This window comes from Pan troglodytes, chromosome 3 (genome assembly GCF_028858775.2).
Source record: "Pan troglodytes isolate AG18354 chromosome 3, NHGRI_mPanTro3-v2.0_pri, whole genome shotgun sequence".
Lineage (NCBI taxonomy): Eukaryota > Metazoa > Chordata > Mammalia > Primates > Hominidae > Pan > Pan troglodytes.
The window spans coordinates 187,440,916-187,459,119 of record NC_072401.2 but is presented as its reverse complement, the minus strand read 5'-3'; the positions used below and the strand labels follow the sequence as shown (position 1 = coordinate 187,459,119).

The following is an 18,204-nucleotide window of genomic DNA, read 5'->3' as shown; positions in this document are numbered from 1 at the left end:
ATGTATTTATATGTTTGGGACTGGTTAGCAGGGCTGTGGGAGGGGGTTAATTGTGGGTGGTTTTTGTTTTCTTTTGTTATTACTGGATAACACCATTATTTTTTCCCCACCTGGTACTGACACATATTAACACACATTTTACGATAAAGTAGTTCCTGTAAGCTGCTGCAATCATAGTCATTTGCAAACCCAAAGCTTGATAAACCTGAAATATTTAAAACAATGTTGTTATTATTAGCCAGTAAAGACCAGGCTCTCCAGACTTAGGACTAGCTGAAACTTCTTCCTGTACCTCTTGCCACATTTTCCTTATTCCTCTTAACCTAGAGAGTATACAGAACTTCTAGGGGGTTCTAGGAACAACTAATGGGCTACACAGAGTATTTTTGTGTTAATAGGTTTGGCTTTCTCTCCAGTTTGTTAAACAGTTTTTTATTGCTGATGTTTACGTTCTTATCATTTGCCCTCTGGCAAGGTTTTGTTCTTCTATAATCATTTTCTCATTTTAAATTCATTTGATAAGTGAATTTCCAAAAACCCTCAACTCTGCTGGGTTTGTTTTGGTTTTGGGCACCTCTGATTTATAAAAGTCATTCTGGATACTGATCAGGGTCATACTTCTTCAGGGGATATGAACGCATTTGATTAGTAGCCTGTGGGTCAGTCTGCTTTCCAGCATATATTTCTTGGGGTTGGAATCATAGAAATAAATCCAATTTGCTTGACTGAGATACTTCAATCCTCCTCCTAAGTCAGTTGTCACATTTCCCATCAATGTCCTATTTTGACATTGTTCACGTCACTGTGAGTGAGAGTAACTAAATATGCAAGGTTTAGGAATAACCTTTGGGATATTCTATTTTATTTGTTTTAGGAATTAGAAAATTCAATCTAAGCTTTACAAAAGTCTTTGCTACCTCATAAACAAACCATGCTTCAATTCCAGTCTCTAAGTTAAGTCATACGACGTGTTTCTTTGTTGTGCCAGGGACCAGATCCTTTGGTGGGTCCCAGCTGTGGAGTCTGCAGCAGAAGATGTGACTAGAGAAGAATCTATTGCTTCAAGCAGTGATGATTTTGTTGAATTAAGGAAACAGACTAATAAGGATTTCAAAATATGAACCAGAGGATAAATGGTTTAAGATCAGAATACAGGGAAGCAGTAAATGTAGGGAAATAGCAAACTTGTTTCAAGAAAGTGCAAAATGTTTCCAATACTTTCTACCAAAGTAGCCTCCTCAGAGTAACAGTAATAGTAGTAATCACTTTAGTTACTCCATAACTTATTAACTTCTTTAGTTTCAACTCTGATAAATAGTTATGTCTTCATCAACTAATCTTAACCTTAACTCTGTGTCTATTCTAAACACTATTTTTATTCTCATTTTATTTCATTTTTTAAAACTTGGTATCTTGAAAACAAATCAAACTTATAGAAAAGTGGAAAGAATAGTAAAATAAACTGAAAATATTCTCATTTAAGATTCATCAGGTGTTAGCATTTTGCACATTTGTGTTTGCCTTCCATAGATGATACACAGATGATAGATAGGTAGATAGATTGATTGATGTGTAGGTGTGCATATGGTATAACTTAAAATAGAAGCTAGATAAATAGATAGATAGCTCTCTCTCTCTCTCCATATATATGTGTGTGCGTATACTATTAGAGCATATATATGTGTGTGTATGTGTATTCTTTGATAACATTATATTTGTTTGAAAATCCTTCTAAACAAATATTTGTCTTAGAAAATCATATTATGGTGTGGTATTCTACGCTTTCATACTGAACATAATTTCTGAATGGAGATTTTCACACACATTCTGTATTTTCATTTCATAATAAAAACCAAAACAACTAGCAGTGTGAATTATAGGGTTCCCTTTATATGTTAGTGGATATCTTAATAACCTTTAATAATATAACAAATTTAATTATAATGTTTAAATATATATAAAAAATACCTTTATGACCGCGTTGTTTAAAATTCCACACTAAGACAACAATCGCAATAGAGAAAACAGGCAAAAGCTATGAACAGAAAATTTACAAAAGAGGGAACCCTGAAAGCCATCAACAATGAAAAGATGTTCAATTTGTCAGTAATTAGAGGAACACAAATTCAAACAATAATGAGCCATTACTCTGCACCTATTATATTAGCAAAATTTTAAAACTAGATAATGCCAAGTGTCCTTGTCATAGCTGATTGGACCAAGGCACAGGGCAGCCCACGTATAAAGCTGCTGGCCACATAGGTGGTATCTCATTTGACTCAGAAAGATGGGCTGGAAAAATCAGATTTGTCTCTTGGAAATCTGTATCTAGCACATTTTAAAACAAACACGTTCGGAAGGAGAATAAACGTCAGGGACCTGGGCTGGGGCAGGGCCTGAGGTCAGAGCAATGCCAATGGGCCTCAGCGCACCGAGTTACAAGGGAGGGGCTTCGAGCCGGCGAAGGAGCCAAGAGCCTTGGAAGAACAGAGTGGCAGCAGAGTGATGTGTGAAGGCCAGTAGAGATACCGGGAGATGTGCCACGGGGCAAAGAGGGGAAAGGGATTCATCTCAGTTCCTGCCAGCTTCCCAGCTCCGGTTCAGTGCAGCCTGGGGGGCTTCCAGTTCTCTTTGGAGGAGCAGGAATTGGAGGTATAGGGGAGGAGGAGATACAAGAAAAAGGATGAAGGCCTTTGAAATTCCAAAGGAAAATGACTTCAGATATTTGTTTGTTTGTTTTGCTACTAAAAACAGAGACAGAGTCTCCCTCTGTTGCCAAGCTGGAATGCAGTCATGTGATCACAGCTCACTGCAGCCTTGACCTCCCAGGCTCAAACATTCCTCCTTCCTCAGCCTCCCGAGTAACTGGGACCACAGGCGTGCACCACCATGCCTGGCTAATTGTTTGTTTGTTTGATTTTTTTTTTTTTTTTGTAGAGATGCAGTCTGTTGCCTAGACTGGTCTCAAAATCCTGGGCTCAAGTGATCCACCTGCCTCAGCCTCCCAAAGTGCTGGGAATAAAGGTGTGAGCCACGGCCAGAGATTCTTATGCCTTGCCAACCAATCAATCAAGTGTGAGGGTATAAAGACATTTTCAGAGATACAATGAAAAGAAAAGCCACCCTAAAACATCAAATGCACCTAGAGTTTTCTTGATATCCTTTTGTAACATGCCAGCATTTTGTCAAAATCACTGAAGTTCTTCTGAAGTGATAAGTCAACAAATGTGTGATGTTGAAAAGTAAATTAAAACACAGATTTCACACCAGCCAGTCATCAGTCCCTATTCATACAGTGTCGTAGGTCCTCATTTAGAGGCATTGAGAAATTAGAATATTCCAAGCATGGAGGGCAAAGAAGACATGGACCAGATTGGCTTCCAGAGAGTTGATAGAACAGTCTGGGAGTCAGACATTAAAGGAGAACTGCTAAGAAGTCCCAGGGCGTGACAAGGCCTGTAATAGCAGAGGTGGGCCCCGGTACAGGGGAGGCGCAGAAGAGTTCGCTCAGACCCCACCTGGGAGAGTCACGAGTGAGGTGGTCCATTTGGGCCAGGTGTTGGAAGATAAAAGAGGAGGCAGATTGGGATGGAGGTTAAAGGTGCTGGGGCGAGAACAGTCAGATTGAGAAGCTTTTTAATAGTAGCAGCATCTGCAGGGCAAGGAAACGGTGTGTAATGCAGGATTCTGAAACGTGGGCAGTGAATAGTAGAATGGGGGGCTGAGGGCGAAGGCAGGGGCACGCTCAGCAACAGCAAATGCAAAATAACTTCAGGGAAGGGAACTTCAGTGAGAAAAGGTAGGCTGGCTGGAGGCGATCTGAAGCGGTGAGGACTCTCCCAAGCAGGAAAGCGCCACCCACTTGTCCTCCATGGGTACGCTGACCCTGGGTGGCTCAGACCTACCTAATGTGAATCCGGCTGGGGAGGAAGGGGAGCGGGCATCCCCAAATCTACATCCACAGGATTCCTATGCAGTCAAAATTTGGGAATTAATACTGAAGGCAGGAGTGTTAACATGGGTAGGGAAACGCAATACTGACAGAATCCTAAATCAATGACTACTTAGCAAATAGAACATCTATATTTACAAGTCCAAAGTGTTAACATAACTATTTGAAACAGATTGCTAGAAACAAAAATAAATGGGACAGTGCCTTGGAAATATATCAGATAGAATATGACTGGTGATGGAGTCCTGAAAAAGAAGAAAAGCCTGGGGGTTCTGCAGAAGATTTACGTTGTTCATGGCATTAATCATGGTAGATTCTCAGAGGAGGTGAAATGTTATGGACGGGTGGAATGTGATCCATTTTACTGAGAAAGTAAAACTATTCTTGCCTTGAAGGTAATGTTTAAAGTCAAAGAATTTTTAATTAGGTGCGGATTTTTTAAAAAGAATTTTTAATTTACAAATAAGATTGAGTTAAAGAATCATTTTCTGCCGTAGAAGCAATAGGATTTTTAAAAAATTCTATTTTAAATTGCATAAAAAGCATCTTAAAGTAATCAGATAAGTTGAGCCATAAGTAAATGGATATTTAAAGATCTTATTAAAATAGTCTACCGATTTAGTTATTATTCTGACCCTATATAGCAATTCACAGGGTTTTGTTTCAATTAAGTGGCTCTGAGATTATCATTTAAAAACAAAAAGTGTAACTCTCCCGTTTGCAGCTCTCTGCACTCATTCTATGACTGGAAGGTGGGGCTTGTTTTGACAATGCTTCCAGTTAGGGTCTCTTAAGTGATTTGCATGTTATTAACCTGGATAGCCACTAATAGGGCTTCACTTCCTCGATTTCATACATAGCCCCGGCTCATATAAAAAAGAGTTCTTCAGGAGAGCAGAAAAATCGGAGCACTTGCACTATGGGTGAAATGTGTAGAAAGATAACAGAAGCTACCCTCCTCAAAAAAATGATGAGTTTGATGAAAAGAAATTAACAAGCTGTGTGGATGTGCTGCACATGATCAGCCATGCTTGCTAAGTCTGTCTGTTGGTTGTTGCTATGGCTACGAAAAGCCAGTGGAACCCAATGAGCTGTCTGCAGCAGAGCTGAGAGGACCAGCCATTTTACTTATGGAAAACAGTGTGGCATATTCTGCTGAGCTTCACCCTGGAAGAAGCCTCTTTTATACATCTCTTCAGGGAAGAGAGAAGCAATGGGCGTGTTAGTATACAATGATCACAGCCACGCAGGCCTGCAAGCTGCCTTTTGGACAGGCTGTTGACTGCCGTTCCAATTAGCTGATTGGGGAATGTGGAATGCAGAGTGATAATGCTGCATATCTGCTATCAGGCAGCAGCAAAGGTTTTTGTCTTGGGAAGGCAAGCTTTCCCTGCAATATTATCTCAGCAGCTCCCTAGCTGCTTACCCTGAAAACGAGGGCTCCAAACGGAGGGTGTTGCCCTCTGCTAACGCTGGTCCTGTGCGTGGCTGTGGCATATGAGCGGCAGGTCTGAAAAAGCAGGTGTGTGCTGGGACGGGCACTGGACTGGAACGCAGGCGGACGCTCTCGGGTTTACCTGCTTCCTGTTAACAGACTGTGGGCTCCCAGGGCGTATGTCTGCACGCTGAGGCCGAGGCGGAGAAGGGGCTTCCTGAGCGTCCAGTACACTGACAGAGGTAAGCTTTTTTGACCTTTTTGAAAGCACAGCATAAAAATAACTGGGGCAAAACTTAGCCTGAAAGACTTACGTTGATTGTGTGATTTGGATTTACCAAACATACACAGACACATACACACACACACACACACACACACATTTCTAGAAAATAGTATCAGAGACGTAGAGTTGTTTCAGTGAATTTTGGTTCTAGCAATTGGAAGATAAAAAACATGACCGATATGCTTTGGGGTTTTAAAACCAATATTTGCTGTTTGAGCAGACTACGATGGCTTGTTCTGAACCGTCTTCACAGCCAACAACATTTCTCGCTTGTGAACAATGGATTCTTTTGTGACCTGCACTTTGACTTGTATTCAGAGAACTACATGAAAAAGAAGTGGCACACAAATTGAGAAGCATTTCTTTTTAAGCCTCGTAAATGATTTATTTAACTCTTAACACACCTATGTACACACTTAAAGAATTCTGTTCTGTATGTGGGTCATAATAGCCAGTGGATTTTGTACTTGCTTACCCTGGACTGAGTGTCTTGGTGTCCTGTTTGATTTAGTTGGGGTAGTTGTAAAGCAAACAGTGTAGGTATTGGAAGCCGTTCACACCTCCTTTCCGAGTATCTGCACGCCTTGCTGGCCCAGAGCACAACACCCCCATTGTGCTCCCCCGGCTCAGAATCCAAGGAAAGAAAGGAAGCGAAGCCTCTGCATTGAGTTCTAGGACAGCTGAGGTATGTGGCAGTAAAACTTCTTTTCTTGCACAATTTTTCTCACAAGCAGATAGGTTTCAGAGACAAAGAGTGAAACCAAAAACACCGCACACCTCATCCAAATCTGCGCTCATACTTGCAGCAAATGTTTGCTGTCAGTTGCTTCATAATAACAGCACAGACCCCGAATTGCAGGAGGAATTGCCTGGTAGTGAGTATTTCCTTGATTTATAGTCTCTTAGGAACAAAGCTGTTACTGTGGATTGAAACTGGTCAGTCAAATCAAAATCCCTGGTAAGGAAATGACTGAGTAAGGATTAGATTCTGGTTCAGCAACATTTCAGCTTTACCCAAGTCAGTTCTTTGGTTGTTTTGTTACCAAAAATGTCAGATCACTTATAATACTATTGAAAATATTTAATAAAAATGTTTGGTCAAAAACTTTGAATAAAACCCCTATCTACAAAAGATGGAATCTACTGTGAAATTTAAAATAAGTGGTAACTGAGATCTACTTCTAAGAAGTATATTTTTATTTGCTACGTTTTTCCTCCGAAATCTGGATGACATGAGTCTCTTCAGAATTTTAAGTATAATTTTCACTGATAGATATGAGCAGGAACCGCCTGTTTCAGAGATGTAACAATGTTAATAAGCCCTAAGATAAGAGAATACTAAAGCAGTAGGAGAATAGTTTTCAAAACTTTTGTTCTAAATGTCAAAATAGTCAAAATATAAAGATAGAGACCAAGAATCTCAGTGGAGCGAACCACGTTCAAACGTTTGGTGATGAGAGTATGCCTATGCAAGTCGTAGGGGATAAAATGGTGAGGTGACGGCCTTGTACTTCATTATGTTTAACATTCAAAGGAAAACTAAATGAACAGACTTAGTTCTGAGTCCAGTTCTATGAGTAAAAATATCAGCTAAGTAAGGGATTCTATATGAGCTGAATGAAAGGTAGAGAAAATCTCTCTCCAATTTAATTTCCTTCAAAGCTTGACACTGCCAGAGGATTTCTTAGAATTGACACAGTGCAAAGACCTGCAGCAAGCACCTGATTTCCTATTAATTTTTCTTGGGGGAGCTTTTAGAAGAATGAGGTGTAGAAATATCCAGGGCACACCTGACTGCTGTGCCTGTTGCATTGATAGTGGCAACAAGTGAGACAAGACCCTTAGCCCACGGGAGGAATGGCACACACTTTATACCTGTGCAAGTTCTTTCCTATTTTAGTAACCTTGTAAGATGACGTGCTATACACAGATGACCATTTTAAGTTCAATTCTGTACAGCGCATCTCCATAGTTAATAATTCAACAATTTGGAGAACCAGGTTCAGAGACATAATCTCTATCCTTCAAGACTTTGCACTTTCGCTTATGGCTATTTTTAGACCCTTATTTTCTGCCACTTTCCAACTCTTCTGCCAGCAATATCAAATATTTTGGAATTTCCAAAACATACGATATCAGATTTTTTTTTTTTTTTTTTTTTTTTTTTTTGCAAATGCAGTGCCCCCTGAAGAGTCATTTCCTTTAAATCTCCCCTGCAAGGACAGCTGCTTTCATATGCCCTTCAAGTCTAGCTAGACATCCCCCCTCACTGTCCCCCACCCTGCTTGGCTACATCTGAATCTTACTTCTGACTTTCTGTCTACTGAACCATATTGCATTTGTCCCTGTTCACAGACTTCCAGAGCTTTGCTGGCCTCTGATTCTAAAGTACTTTGTCCAGTGTCCAGAATTCTGCATTCAGACATTGTACTGGTAACCTCAGACTTCAATATTTTCCTATTAGTTACTGTAAATATAGACTTGACCTAGAAATAGAAGTCCTAATACTGCCTTTTATCAATGAAACTTAAAACATTGGAAAAACAACAATGAGGCTTTCATTTTTCTGATTTGAAAATATGGCTTCAGGATCCCAATTTCATAAAGGCTACAACTGTCCTATAATAAATCCAAATTTCCCGAGGGAAAATTTTACAATGTATGTTTTAAACAAAACAACTTGAATGTTTTAGTATATAGATAATACTATTTTTCTATCCATGGCTATTGTAAAATGTATAGAAAATATCCCTATTACAAATTTGTTATGGAATCAGACTGTTTAAAACTAATGTTGAGTTGATGATGATTAGCAGCCGATTATAATGTAAGACACTTATGAAGTTGTTTTTCTTGCTGAAACCAGAAGAAAGTAAAGGTTGTGAACTGGAAAGAGATTAAATAATTGAATTGAAGTCTATAATAGCAGCATTTCTTTTAATGTTCCTAAGTAAACCTAAAAGGTGGCTGGAAATCACTAGTTACGTTACACTAGTTATGTTACCCTACAACTTGAGTACCTGGGTAAGGGAAAGAATATTCTCTTAGTATCACTCTTGATATAGATATAGGTTTGTTTACAGAGACTTCCTACCCTCTGTTCTATATTAGATAACATTATTACTATTTTTTAAATAAGCCTGATTTCAGTAGCCTTTTTATGAAAAAACTGCCACAATCAAAAATAAGAATGTACCCATAGTTTTATTAAGAAGTTATAAATACATAATTCCTTGTCTTTAAGATATCTGTGTTGAAAGCAAAAGTTCTAATTAATACTGTATGAATTTTTGTATATAAAGTAGAATTGATGAGGAAGTTTAAAATATCCTGATATTTGGAATTAGAAAGTAAAATATTTAGGAAATTATTTAAATTCATATTTCTTGACATTATTGCATTCATTCCAGCATTGAGTTTTCTAATAAAAGTAAGATAAATAGCAATTCTTAATTATCATGCTGTCCTTTAAAGCTTATTTTGGCTATCTTCCAGCTGATTTTAATGTACAGCATGCTATAATTAAATAATAGCTAAAGTTGGAATTGGTTCTATTCATCTTAAAGACTAATCATGTTTAATTATTTTAAATTGCATATACTAATTAGATTTCAGAAACCATGATTTTGTAATATGCCTGTACTGTTTCTAACATTTTCTATTTTAAGTCATTTATAATAATTTTAAAGGTCTCAGTTATGTCTAACTACATTGATAGCATAATGAAATGAGTTGCACTTGTATTTTATAAAGAAGACTTGTGATATATGATTGCATTAGATAATTTTCTGAAAGTTCCTCAAACTAACAATTTAATTATGGATATGCCTGTTAAATCCCAAACTGCCACTGTCACGTGGAAAAATACAGATAAATATGTTTTCAAAATATGTTTTTCTGTATTATTTCTGAAAAACTCAAGACATGGGCATGCAGTTAAAAGGAAACACTTCTGTAACTGTTGAGTTCTGAGTATTGGCAAATAAGAACTCACATTTCAGCTTAAGTTCAATGAAGATGATATTTGCTGAATAAATGACGGGGAACCAGCAAAGACGGGTTTTTACTTTGGTGTTTGCAGCATAACAGATCCGTATGGAACTCCACCACACTTCACTGCACCTTGGTCTTCAAAACTGAAATATACTAGTTTACCAAGTAGGAATTTTGGCCAAAAAAGCAGTGGTTTCCTCTTCCCTATACAGGCGAGGTAGACATAAATTCAGCATTAAATTCTGTACCTTAGAGAAGCATTATTTGAGCAAAAATTCAGAAAGCTTTCACTTTCCTGAATCCAATCAAGGGTCTTACTTTCAAAGATTTTCCCACCTCAAAAAAACAAAAACACAATAAAAAAGAAAGAAAACAAAAAGGCCTGGTAATGTTCTCATTATATTTTCTAATTTCTCTTTATATATTCATATTATAATTTAGGGAAATTTATTTTTAATAAAGAACATTATCTGAAAGTTTCAGTGATTTTTTTTTCTGTTCATTTATACAGTTGCCTACTTATTAAATTTTTGATTTTTTAAATTTAATCAGAAATTCAGTTTTTCTCTCTTCCCTCTGAGATGTTTTCCCAGTGGTTAAAGTAAATTACAAGTCTTATAATGAGTTATATCCTCTGCTTTGAATGGGAGAGTTCATCCAATCCATTGTTAGAAATAATTCTTCTTTTCAGGTTCCTTGTCCTAGTACATTTTTTCCGGAATAGTTGAATTTGAGGACAGGGGCAACATAAACCCGTCAGGCTCCAAATCTTCTGATGTTCTATTCAATCCAGCATCCCTCAGAGACTAATATAGCTGCAAGGATTAGCCGCAAGGAGTCCAACAAACTATAGCAAAAACAGGCTTCTAGCCAAGAGCTGTGCCACTCGTGAAGATCCTCTAAGATTACAAGCATGGGATGCCATGAAGAATGGCAAGTGTTTTAAATGCACAGAAAGAAAAACATATTCAAATGAGATTTTGGCTATGTTGGAGAAAATTTATTAGTATAAATATTCATTCTAGTCTCCTCTGAATAGAAGTCCCTGTACTTACTTCTCGCTGAGGACAGCCAGCTTCTCAGAGGCACTGAGTCCTCTGAAGAGGTGACACCACAGAGGCAGCAGCCTGGCTGGTGGAAATGTGCTTCATTAAGCCTTCGGCTGCATGGAGAATCCTCTTCCACCTATTGAGAGGAGTCAGCGACTTCTGCCTCACTGGGTCTTTTTAATACCAGATATTTATACTTCATACGGGTTGCCTACACTTTATGCTACTAAACAACAAAAGTTTAAGAGAGCGACGCTTGGCTGCTTAAAAATGAGCCTTTTTGGTAGATTATCAAGATGCCTTCACACCCAATTATTTCAGTTCTCTGTGCTAAAGTTAACAAGGGAAAGGAGATTAGATACCAATAACCTCAGCTGGTCTTGTGCTATAACTGTGTCATCTGGTGAAGGGTTTGAGCACTTTCCAAAACGCGTGCATTTAACCTGTCAGACGTATTCTTGCACTATAGTAAATACTAAGTATTTTAGTTTGCTCAATATCTCAAAATCTAGGTTTCAAAATTTTTATAGCATAGTATTACTAGTAGTTAAGAGGAAAATTGCACAACTGTTTGGTTGCTCTGCTACAGTGTGAATAGACCGGTGTTGTTGGATGGACCTAGAGCGCCAGGCTTAAACCAGTTTACGCAAAGGGAGGTCAGGAGAGTGGTGAATGGCAAGAGAATGGAAAAAGGTACAGGTTACTTCTGCAGAACAAAAGTTACAGAGAAAACTTGACTCGCTTTAGAATGGCAGCTGGAACAGAGAGGCCCTCAGCAAACAGGTCAACATACTGCATATTCAGTCAGTATTTGCTGAATGAATGAATGGCTTACAGCAATCAGATCTTCCCCGGTGTTGTGCTAATGCCAACACATGATTAGAAAGTGCTCTTTGAATCTACAGATAAAGTGACAATTCAGACATTTTTCTGATTTTTTAAAAATCATAAAACAAAGGAGAAGAAAAAACACATAAAAATTAAAAAAGGCTATTATTAAAAAATATATATATAGTCTTCCTGGTGAGAAGCATTATACTTTAACAATTATATAAGACAGAAATATTACCAGAAGCATAGATAAAGCTCTAATGCAACACATCATATAGTGAATAATTCAGAAGATAAGAAAAACTGATTTCTAATCTCAATTTTTTTTAAAGCCTCTTGGTACAGTCACATTCATCAAGAAATATAATCAACCTAAAGAGTTAAAATTTTCCTTTTTAAAATAAAAAAGAATAAGAAAGAAAAGTTTAAATCCAGAGTTATAAAATTGAAGATCTTCATTTTAAGGCTTTAGAATATAGTTGAACAGAGAGTTCAAGATAGAAAGAGGTATCAGTCTGGGAAGATCTTTTCAAGTTAAAAAAAAACCATAGAAGCTGCAAGACCTTACATAGTCAATCAAAATATCTGCTTCTGATTTAACTCAAGAAAACAATAGAAACCTATTAACTAGTATTCAGTCAACTACGCAAAAGATTATTCAAAAAATGTTCAATTTGTTCACTCCAAAAGATATTGATAACAATAATAATTTATATAGATTTTACTCTGTACTTGCTACTATCCCAAGAGTTTTATGCATATTAACTTTTAATGAAAAATCTGGAAAATCACAAAATCTATAAGTATAATACCAAATACTAAAAAGTAGGGACTTTTAAGGACGTTTACATTGGAATTTCTCAGAAACATTTTCTGCAATCTTAAATTATTTCCCAAAGAGGGATTTAACATTGAATCGCTTTGTCTTAGATGCCCCAATACCACTTTACGTATTGTATTATTTTTATATCATGTTAATGAAGTGTTTTGGCGTGTCCAGTCTTTCCATGTGAAAGTGACCTCCACGAGAGAGCAGTCTTGTTTACGTGTTTTTAACCACCATCTTGCCATGTCCACTACCAAGAGTGAACCAAGGATGGGTGAGTAACTAGGCCAAGTAGGTTATTGTAACAAATAAAATTCACACCCGAGGAAAGGGACCTGGTGAAAGCAAGGTAACCTGTGTGTGGTTCCATGTGACTTTCATCAGGAGAAAACTGATCTGGTCTACATATCTTTAAATGTTTGTTTTGTTATGGGTTTTTTGTTTGTTTGTTTTTGGTCAGTATGCTTTTTGGGTAAAACACTAAGCTAAATATCAAAGCAACCCTTTTTAAGTCATCGAGACTTTTTCAAGGGAGGAAATCATGACGCAACCAAAAATGATTTGGCTCATTTAAACCACTTGCAGAATTTTTCCTCCGAATTTAACCTTTTGAGCAACTTAACTACATATGAGTTATGTCTGACAGTTAAGAAAATAATAAAAATATGAGAAGGCATACTTATCTTCTTTGTCAGAGAAACCATATCTGTTTTGGGAGAAGGGCTGTCTTAGGGCAATAACTCAGATGACTGATAATATATCCTGAATTCTTTCACACTCACTTTATTTAGAAACATAACTTTTTATATGATATGTGTTCTGAAATCTGATTATATCACTCACTGACTTCCTTTCCACTGTAGATTTAATTTTACAGGACTAATATAACTCATTTATATAATGATTAATATGGCTTTTTTAATTAAAAAAATCTTCCTTCTAAAGTGTGCCAAAGATTTTGACTACATTTTCAATTAATTTTTAGATTTATTGGCAGAAGAGCAGAATTACCATCCCCCTTATGTTGTAAAAGTAAATGACAATCAAATCCATAAATAATATAGTTTAGTTTGAAAAACCACCTTCCTGTTGACCCGAAGTCCCAAATGTCCTGTCAGTGCTTTATATTGACAGTTATCTGGTAAAATGATTGGATCTATGTATTATTATGTGGCATAATATTACATCATAATGATTTCGAACCCTAAGCTTGTGCTTCCTTTGAAGATCGAATTAGGAAAACATACCCTTAAAACTGTGCCTCACTTTTTTTGGCTCTGGTATTTAATTTTGCAACTGTCAAGAACAAAGAGATTATGATCAGAAAATTATGTTTCCTGGGGAATGTTCCGTTAATGAATTGCCTCATTCCCAGGCTGCTCAGTCATGGTATTGCCTTCTGCCTTTAGCCCAGCCTGTGAGAAGAGGTGCTGGATTTACGTGGTGCAGAAAAGGCCTGAGAGGAGGAGAGAACAGGAGCGTAAGGACAGGACCAGAAGGACTCTGGCCCTCTAAGTATTTGTTACCAATGGGATCACTCAACCACTAGAGCTTTTGAGTTCAGTAGGAATTAGGAAAAGTGTTGCTTTGAAATTTAAATGTTTCTGCTTCCAACCAAAAGCAAAGCATTGGAGAAATCTGCATGCACTCTAGCTAACCCCTCAGAGAGTGAAAGAGTATTTTATCTGGTCAACAAAACAGAATGGCCTCTTGTTGACTGACATGGAGAAATATCACCCGTTTAAAGGTCAGATTATTAATTTGTCAGTGCATTCTCTTGGGAAATAAAATCAGAATTTCGTCTGGCAAGTGTCATGACAGGTGACACATGATTTTTAAGACTATCACCAAAAAACTATATCTGCCCAATATACAGATCAGTACCGTGAGTTCCTAAGTGCCAAGTGGCCCACAGTATCTGGAGTTTCCCCTCCTGGTAGATGGGCTTGAGCAGGCAATGATGAGTTCTCTGCCCTCCTCTTCCAGACCTTGAAGACTGTTGTCCCATTTGTTAGTATGTTAGTGTAAGTTAGCTGATTGTATTCTTTCTAATTTGTTTGGTATTGAAAAGATGGCCTTGATAGGGAAAGTAGAGAGCGAGAAAGACCTAAGTTCTGGGTACAACTTAACCAGTGGCCAGACCCAACTGTGGATGTCGAAGTTGTAACTGTATATTAAAAAAAGATACTTGCATTTTCATATAATTTACTTATTCATTTATTATACATCCATCAAGGACCTGAGGAAAAGATGAGAGAATAAGCCAGGAAGCCACTGAAAGAGCTTACAATTTAGTGCAGGAAGACAGGAACACTAGTTACTGTAATTTAAGATAGAAGGTGATGGAGTGCTATAAGGGAGATACAATCAATGCATTTATTTATTCCTTCAAAAGACATGCGCAGAAGTAACTTATACAATAAAGAAACTCTTTGATCGTCTTAAGCGATGGAGTTCCAGAAGATGATAATAAATTGCTCAGAGAATTGAAGTTTCTTAGAGGATCGGGAAAGATGGATTAGAGAAAATGGTATTTTAATTGGGGCTCGAACAAGGTGGAATTTTGACAATAGTGTGGAAAAGCAAGCTTTGTAGCATCAAGAATTGTTTTATACCACTCACATGTATTTGGCACCCCCTCAGTGCTTTCATGTAAATTGTTGAGTCTGGCTCAACAGCCCTGGGAGGTATGCACTATCATCACTGTTTCACATGAGAAAAGAAGAAACTGAGGCTCAGGGAAGTGCTCATTGGGTTTTACCTGTTACAAGACAGTGGCCAACTTTGAGATGAACTTTTTGAAAAGAACTTTGTTCTTGACAGTTGCTAAAGTGCTGAGATTAAAGCACATGGAAAGATTAAGAAATGTGTTTACAACTCAAGAGCATCACCCACACAGAGAGAGAGAGAGAGAGAGATGATTCAGTTAAAAAATGGGCAAAGGGCCAGCATAGATAGTTTTCCAAAGAAGACATACAAATGGCAAACAGACGTATGGAAACGTGCTCAACATCACTAAGCATCATGGAAAGGCAAGTCAAAACCACAGTGAGACACCACCTCACACCTGTTAGGATGGCTATCACCAAAAAGTCAAAAGATAACCAGTGTTGGTGAGGATGTGGAGAAAAGGGAACCCTTGTAAGCTGTTGATGGGAATGTAAATTGGTACAGACATTATAAAAAATTGTGCAGAGTTTCCTCAAAAATTACAACCAGAACTACCATATGATCTAGCAACTCCACTTCTGGATATACACACAAAGGAAAGGAATAAATATGGAAACAACCTAAGGACCTGTCCATGGATGAATGGATAAAGAAAATGTGGTGTATATATACACACAATGGGATATTATTCAGCCCTAAAAAAGAAGAAAATCCTGCCATTTGCAACAGCATACATATGAGGACATTATGCTAAGTGAAACAAGTCAGACAGAGAAAGACAAATACTGTACAATCTCACTTATATGTGGAGTCTAAATGTTGAACTCATAGAAACAGAGTCGAATGGTGGTTGCCAGGAATTGGTGGGGGGAGGAAAATGAGGTCAAAGGGCACAGACTTTCAGTTATAGGACAAATAAGTTCTGAGGATCTCATGCAGCGTGGTGACTGTAGTGAATAAAACCACATTGCACACTTGCAGCTTGCTAGGGGAGGAGATCCAAATGTTCTTACCATCCACCAAAAAGATAACGACAAGAAGTGATCACTAACTTGATTGTGGTGATCACTGCACAGTACATACATGTATCAAAGCAGCCTGTGGTTCACCTTAAATGTCTGCAGCTTTGTCAATTATACCTCAGTACATCTAGGGAGAAAATGGAGTATGTTTTTAAGGGTATGGAAGCAACAGGTACAATTAGGAAATAAAAGGATGGAGGGGGCCCAGCTAAGAGAGCAGGAAGAAAAGAGGAGAGAGGGAGAGAAATGAAGAAAGAGCTAAGCCCATGCACAGCCCTGGAGAAGGCACCAGCAGCAGAGAAGAAAGCTGCAAGGGAAGCAGGGCTACCCCAGGGGCAAGATCCCAGGGAGGACAGCAAAGAGATAGGCCCAGGGACCGAGGACAGCCCAGCTCACAGAGGGGAGACTGTGACCTCTGGGACACTGGAATGAATTGAGCAAGTGAGCTCCACTCCTGAGAGCCAGAAGGACAGTCAGGGAAGTTCCCAGCAGACGCCCAGGAATGGCACTGACTCACACTCTCCTCCTTCATATGCTGGGTCTGAAAGTCAAAGACGCATTTAAAATTATTACTATAAATCTCTATGACTTAGAAAGTCTGACGTAGGTGAGATTTCTTGGATTCAGTCTTTTTCATTGAGGGGAATATGTTATAGGGTGATTGCTAGTGGTTAGAAGCATGGACTTTTTGTATTTTTTGTGTTTTGAGATGGAGTCTTGCTCTGTCATCCAGGCTGAAGTGCAGTGGCATGATCTTGGCTCACTGCAACCTCTGCCTCCCCAGGTTCAAGCAATTCTCCTGCCTCAGCCTCCTGAGCAGCTAGGATTACAGGCGTGCACCACCATGCTCAGCTAATTGTTGTATTTTTAGCAGAGACGGGTTTCACCATGTTGGCCAGGCTGGTCTCGAACTCCTGGCCTTAAGTGATCCGTCTGCCTCAGCCTCCCAAAGTGATGGGATTATAGGAGTGAGCCACTGCACCTAGAAACATGGACTTTGGACTCACACATTGTCGGGTGGGAGTTCTGGTTTAGAAAGCTGATGGCAGTGAAGGAAGCCGAGGTACGAAACCCTCTATGCCACAGCTCCCTCATCTAAATGAGTGTCGCCATAGTCCCAGGCATTAAAGGCACGTGTGTTGGATGTCGATGAGAGCACTGCATCTGACGCAAAGAAGGTCTCACAGATGTCAGCCACTACTGGTGTTGGTTGTTCCTGGGAGTTTATAGAAAGACTCTCTTCCAAATTCCTGTGCTCTAGTTACTCGTCTCTAAGTAAACTCCGGAGTCTTGAGAAGCCATGTACATGTGTAGTTTAAGGGATGGGCGGCTGCTTCTGCCACTCTTCAGGGAGCTCTAGGCACCACTACAATCCGTGTGAAGTGTAAGTCTCAGCGACCTCAGCGGGACTCTAATGCTCGCCCTGCCATTTGCAGTGTTTGATCTGTGGTGTTAAAAGACTCAGGCTTCTCCTTTTACATAGTATTTGTTAGAAAACTTCCCACTACCCGGTTTGCTACCACTATAGCCAATGTCACTGGGCATCTCACGATTCTCTGTAGCTGTTACAACAGCATCAATAGGTTCTCTAAAATGCAGACAATGGAAAGGAGTTGCTAAATTTGTCAAACTTTAAGTGAATCTCCTGCTTATTTTTTTGGTATGTTAGGTGGCTCTTCTTGGTGGAAGGCTCACAACCTGTAACTGACTCCAGAGCTTCTGCTTACCAATTCCAGAAAACTAGGTTTAGAGTATTTCCTCTGAGCATTCCTTCATGTGCTTTTATGAGGCTAAGTCTCCTTCCCTATTTCCAAGATGGATACTTCGGGAAGGTAACATGTTCTAGTTCTCAAATTGATGTCAGTACATTTATGTTACTTTCTTCTCTATTTTTGGAGCAGTGAGGGAATAATGGGAATTTATACAAATAAAGCACATGAGTATTTCAAGTTCAAAAAAAGAAGACAGGCTTCTGGGTGGATCAGGCCAGTGGGCAGATGGTGATGCTGTTAACCAAAATGGGAATGGAGAAGACCTGTTTTGCTTTGTTTTTGATATCAGGGCGAAAACGTTTAGACATGTAGAACTTTATATCTTTGCTGGAAACACTGGTAGGCAGTGAGCAGTGCTGTTCTGGGTA

The 18,204-nt window shown here is 38.6% G+C and overlaps 1 protein-coding gene across 28 annotated transcripts in view; it reads left to right on the top strand.

The window, feature by feature from the left end:
- Positions 1 to 18,204, top strand: part of SORBS2 (sorbin and SH3 domain containing 2) — a 370,848-nt gene that overhangs the window by 139,517 nt on the left and 213,127 nt on the right. For 5 of the 28 annotated variants that reach the window (XM_054683567.2, XM_063810060.1, XM_063810051.1 and 2 more), the window contains exon 1: positions 4,871 to 5,629. The exons of 7 other annotated variants lie outside the window; for them this stretch is intronic. The gene's annotated coding sequence lies outside the window, so the exon portion shown is untranslated. Of the gene's footprint in view, positions 1 to 4,838; positions 5,630 to 18,204 lie in introns of those variants that run through there. 16 more of the 28 variants (XM_063810046.1, XM_063810050.1, XM_063810043.1 and 13 more) reach the window with 9 other exon arrangements.